Below are 6,259 nucleotides of genomic sequence, written 5' to 3'. Positions count from 1 at the left end.
TGTGGAAAACAGGATGCAGAATTGCAATTCCAATCTGAATTTAGGGAAGTAATTAAAATGGAATTGAATTCAAATGAATTTATATACATAGTGTAGGTGTAACTATAACAATACAGATTATTATTACATTATGAATATGGTAACTTACACATAATTGTTATCAAATGTTATGAAATGCAACATTTGAAGTGTCACCTAGAGAATTGCATTTGGAGCCCCTGGGTCTCAGCCATGGAAACCCAGGCATTGAAGCATCTCTAGTCAGCATAAACCAAATGTATATTGATAGAATAGGCTAAAAATGACCCACAATTTTTCTCTTACAATCATGAAAATATAAACTACCCAGCTCAGTATATACATCTTCCCTCTAGAGAGTCGGTTCAGCCGGGGTGAAGCTCGGCCGCTGCTCTGCGGATCTGCTGGCTCCTGCGAATTCCCCAGATGTGGGAATCTCGACTGCATAATTTCTGGTAGCGGGGGACTGCATTCATGCTCTCCCCCATATTTAAGGGGGCAGCGTGTGGCTCAGTGGGATAAGCAGTCAGAAGGTCGCTGGTTCCTGCCCAGCAGAGCAGAATAAGCAAGCCCTTCACCGCCCTCTGCGGCTAAGCTCACTTGTATATGTATGTTTGTGTGTTAAGGAGAGCAAGATTGCATACACAGAGAGAGATTTCCCCACGTGGGATCAATGAAGCATCATTATTAAAAGCATTATATAATTATGCATTGTTAGGACAAAAGAACATTCCTTTTGTGTGTTTGCATTGAACTGAAATGAATTCAAATTGTTCTTCCTCCCATTCCGATGCAAATTTCAATTCAACATCTTATAGGGTACGCTCAGTTTAATGCAAAATCCAGTGCATGAATGGAATGGGGCACAATTCATATTTTCTGAATAGTGCACAACTCTGCAGTTCAGACACACACACAACACACAGAGCTGGACAGGAATCAAAGGTCAAACCCTGAACGGTGCAGGTTATTCTACTAAGCTATCACTCTGGCATTTCATTATTGTTTTAAGTAAAAGTTATGTAAATTATGTTATCAAATACACCATATATACAATTGTGGTCTTCATGTCCTTTCCTAGCATAAAGACAAAATTATATGCATCTCAGAATAAGTGAAATATTTCTCCTTCAGCTTTAAACCAGTACAAAAGGATTATTTAAAGCAGAAAACACAATCTAGGTTACCTGGTATCTCTAAATTCCCCACAGGGTGTCATAATCCATGTGTAAGTGTGTGTCCTGTGACAGACTGACATACCGCCTATGGTGTCCCCTGCCCTGTGCCCTGTGACGGACTGACATCCCATGCAGAGTGTCCCCTGCCCTGTGCCCTGTGACGGACTAATATCCCATGCAGAGTGTCCCCTGCCCTGTGACGGACCGATATCCCCTGCAGAGTGTCCCTCACCCTGTACCCTGTGACGGACTGATATCCCCTGCAGAGTGTCCCCTGCCCTGTGCCCTGTGACGGACTGACGTCCCCTGCAGAGTGTCCCCTGCCCTGTACCCTGTGACGGACTGACGTCCCCTGCAGAGTGTCCCTCACCCTGTGCCCTGTGACGGACTGACGTCCCCTGCAGTGTCCCCCGCCCTGTGCCCTGTGCCCTATGACGGAATAATATCCCATGCAGGGTGTCCCCCACCCTGTGCCCTGTGCCCTATGATGGACTAATATCCCATGCAGGGTGTCCCCCACCCTGTGCCCTGTAATGGACTCTGTCATGCCCTCTATTTCCTGAGATGGACTTCAGGCTGCCAAGAATCTGCATTGGTAAAGCATTCATGAAAATGGATGGATGTAACTGTGCCTGGGTTTGCCCTCTATTTTAAGTAAAGCCCTGCCTGTTCATTTTTCTTACAGCAAAAGGTGCATAGTGGAAGAGATTCCTAATGATATGACTGTTTGTCAGCCAAGCAGTGAATGCTGTCACACTAATTTTACATCTAAATATACTGCATAGCAGCTTCTCACTGTTTTGGTGCTGTCACACGTATTTATTTAGCTATGACAGGCAAGTGCATCGGGGCTATTTCTCTATGCACCTATTTAATTTATGTAGAGCAAGAGAATATTTTTCCTTTTATTTTTCCTTTCATATCTGCCTCATTATATGGGTCCTCTGGCACTGAACTAATACATCACCCAAAACATCAAGCATGCAGGAAACTGCCCCTACATGGTGAAAAGATCCAGTGTACTGACCTTGTGGTCCATATTGGCCCTCTGTCACTGCCCTGCATCAGCACCCCCAGTTACTGCCATTTATAATGCATTTTGAATGTATACTTGCTTTGCAATGAGTCATTTTTTTTTTCCCCTTCTGCAAGAATTATTCTAAACTGCATCCACATTGCTGTAGTTGTTGGCTGACACAGTGGGTTGTGGTGTTGTTGAAGATCTTCCATGTTAGGGGTTTAAATCTCACCTTAGCATGACAATTCTGTGTTTTTTATGCATTAAGGTAGATTGAATTTTTTTTTATTGAAAATAGAAATGTGTAACATTATGTAAGCGGTGTGCTTTGGGTTCTTAGCAAGATGCTGCTTCTTTTATACAAGTATTTGGCTAATATTTCAAGCAATTTAAGTGACCCTTTGCTGTTCTACACAGGAGCTTTTCCTGGAGTCTATTTGGGACTCCGAGGCTAAAAATGTTTTTATTTGTGTGTGACAGAGGTTTTATTTAGTTTTGGAAGTTAGCCTTTGTTTTGGCATAACTGAAGTCAGTCCCATTGGAAGAAATAAAAGCTGTCAGAATGTTAGAACATCCTCAAAACTCCTTGCTGTAATGCCCGGCTCGTACGCTCCTTGTGTGTGCCATGCCCGGCTCGTACGCTCCTTGTGTGTGCCATGCCCGGCTCGTACGCTCCTCGTGTGTGCCACGCCCCCTGATTACCCACGTGTGCTTCCCTGATCGTCTCCTGCTGTGTCCGGTTACTTTGATTAGTCTTGTCTTATTTAAGTCCTGGTCTTTCCTGTTTGCCTTGTCCATCATTGTGGTTCTGCTGTGTATTCGGTGTGGTGAATGTCTCCTGCTCCCTTTACCCCAATAAAACCCGCGTTCAGCCCCGATTTCCACCTGTTTGCCTGCCTCCTTACCAGCTGACCCGCACAATCGTCGCCTTGCTCCCCCACGGTCGTGACACTTGCCTGTATTCTTTACATTTTATATTTTATCAGAAATTGTATTTAATAACAGATTCCCCCCCATTCAATTCTAATGATTCGAATGCCAGCTGACACTCACAAAACTCAGGGTGCAATTATATCTATTTATCAACGTTATATGGCCAGAGATCTCTCAATGCACACAGACACATAACCTTGCTTGAAAGACCTCATCTTCTCCAGGCAGATATCAGACTGGACCTTGCTTTGTGAAAGCTTTCTATTTTCATTCCACTGGATGTGTCACATCGGCGTCTGTTCTCACAGCGGCTGGTGACGTCTGTGGTGCATCCAGCGGCGCGAAGGCCACAGAGGCTTATCCTCATCAATGTCACGGCTTGTGTGATCTGCCAGCCGGCCCCCAGCTCAGAGAATATCCCTCAATTTCATCAGCTTTTTGTGTCGGCGTAATCTTGTCAGCCCTGACAATGGAGATGATCGCCTCTCTTATTTTCAAGCCCAAAAAATGACTTTTTTAGCCATTCACATATTCATGCTAGAATGCACATTATACACACACACACACACAACCATGAACAATTTCAACTTCTCTAAAAGCAAAATCACTGATCTATGCTCATCGCTTGTTCCACTTGATTCCAAATTTTCCCTTTACATTTAATTTATTTTCATAAAAATACTAAATAACTATGCACTAGTGGTCACCAACCCTTCTTTTGTAGATCTATCATCCTCAAAACTCAGATACTTAGGAATAACACCTGATACTGGTCCATACTGGAGTCAACTATGTTGAAGCTAAGCTTGCTCAAATACTGAGATGTTACTAAATGACCTGATTATCTGTTTTGGGGGTGTCGCACACAGCAGGATTTCATGCTCAGCCAGATAATTTGTTGTTATCACAACACATGTATGTAAAGTGCCGAGGGGAGACTCTGTTGTGAAAGGCGATATATAAAAATAAATCAAAATGGAGTTTCTCTTCATTGACTTATTTAGCCCAGACTACCTCAAATCTGAGTTATCTGGCTAAGCAAGAAATCGTGCTGTGTTGTCATTTTGATGAAAGTGTTTTCTGAATTTGTGTAGTGTGTTCGAATGCAGTGTGTTTGCAGATTCTTTATGAACTCGTATAATGGCCTTTGTCGCTTTCCAGCAGGTTTTTCTATTAGACGTGCATTTCTTGAGTTTGAATTGCACTGGGCTCTCGGCCATGGTAGCTATATACCATAAAGTACTAAACTCTCTGGCAACATTCAACTAAGAATGCGAGTTCGGAATTATTTTTATAAGACGGACACTTGAAATCGATGCACAGTTGTCGAATATTTTCAACTCAAATATAGACCAGTGTGTAACCTATGGATAGGGTTAGCACATTAATGTAGAAAAGCAGGTATTTTATTCTTTTGTTTAACTTTTCCCAGTACCACAGGGGAAGTATTATAAGTAGGTGGAAGAGTAGAAAAAAAGGAGACTGATAAGTCACTAATTTGGAATGTAGAAATTAATTCACAATAAAAATGTGTCCATTTCAGAGGAATAAAGTAGAATAAATTGACTAAATTACTAATTAGGTGAAGATTAATCCATAATTTTAAAGACAATTATGATCCATTAAGACCACCTTGTTATCTACTTAACTGTCATAGTTTCATTAGAATCTTTAGAGTCTAGGTCATTAGTAAATGCAATTGTGTTCATTGAGTGTTTTTGCTGTTTTCCTATTTTGTTGTTGCTCCGCATGTAGTATTCCGTGTCTGACTTCAGCCTTCTTCGTTTTAAATGATTATGCATCATTTTATCACAGTCTTACAGGAGCTCTGGAGTGGGCACCACTGTTGCTTCACACTTTCATGGTTGGAAGTTAAAATTCTGCCTCCTCTCTGCGTGGAGGTTGGTCGCATGCTCTGAGAAAATAGGTCGTGTGGGGCCTGGAGCATATATCAGCTAAAAGATGGACGGATTTGCAGAGGCTGTGTGTGTGTGCTGGCTCTGTGTCTGGTGTTTGCATGTTCTGTCTTCAGTATTTCCTTCAGGTTCTCAAGTTCCCTCAAACTTGTCAAACAGTCAAAAATACACACCTGGAAAACTGGCATCTTCAGATTGCCTGTAGTGTGTGAGCATGCGTTCCCTGCAATGGAATGGAATCCTCTGCAAGGTATTCCAGTGCCTTAAATTCCTTGTCCTGCCTGGGATAAGCCCCAAACCTGCTGTGATCCCCAATTATGGATCCGCAGAAATGAAAACTGGATGGATGGATTGATTCATCTACTGGTATTACACTTGAAGATTTTTGATTTTCTTATTTTTCTTAGTCTCTTATGTGCACCAATATATTAATATTTATTTATATTAATAACAATTATATCGCTGCACTGCTGAATTCTCAAATCTGAAGGATGCTGATTCATTTTCTATAAGCGCATAACCACACACGTAGTGCCGGTCAGGCTAATCACAGTAGTAAATCAGTGTAATAATAATTGATACTATTATTGATCGCCATGGGGAAATTGTCATTTTTACGCCTCCCTCAATGTGTTCTTTGTAGGGTAAGCTGTCCGCGAAGGGCAGCCACCTGTTGGGGCGCCCAGGGAGCTGGGGGTTAAGGGCTTTGCTCAAGGACCCACAGATGTGCTGAGGCTGATTCAGTGGCCCAACATGACACCTGACCTCCACCCAACAGAATGTCACCTGACGTCAAGCATGTCACCCGACCTCAACTGACCACAGGTCCTCATCCTGAAACACTGTTGTTGACTTAGTGATTTACAGCAATTTCTTTGCTTTTATAGTCTGTATATAATGCTATTTAGAATAAAAAATTATAATCACACATTGACTTACTACTGTGATTTGTCTGGCTGGCACTACACGTGTCGTTCAACTTCAAGAATTCGACAGTGCCATGGTACACATATTTTTAAACACACTCCACTTTGCGTTAGACAGGTCTTTGCCTTGGCAGCCATGCATTGGAAAACATAATGCATGGGCATAATGCATGGCCATAATGCATGGCCATAATGCATGGCCATAATGCATGGCTATAATGCATGGCTATAATGCATGGCTTGTGAAAGCATCAGTGTCCCATGGCAAAT

General features: G+C 42.3%; 1 non-coding gene across 1 annotated transcript; it reads left to right on the top strand.

Moving 5' to 3' along the window:
- The first annotated feature begins 337 nt into the window (after positions 1-337).
- Positions 338-505, top strand: LOC125713555 (U1 spliceosomal RNA). The gene has a single exon (XR_007383631.1). It is a non-coding gene; the product is annotated as a U1 spliceosomal RNA (small nuclear RNA).
- Positions 506-6,259: the final 5,754 nt, after the last annotated feature.

Source organism: Brienomyrus brachyistius, chromosome 18, assembly GCF_023856365.1.
Source record: "Brienomyrus brachyistius isolate T26 chromosome 18, BBRACH_0.4, whole genome shotgun sequence".
Lineage (NCBI taxonomy): Eukaryota > Metazoa > Chordata > Actinopteri > Osteoglossiformes > Mormyridae > Brienomyrus > Brienomyrus brachyistius.
This window is presented reverse-complemented; position numbering and strand designations above follow the sequence as displayed.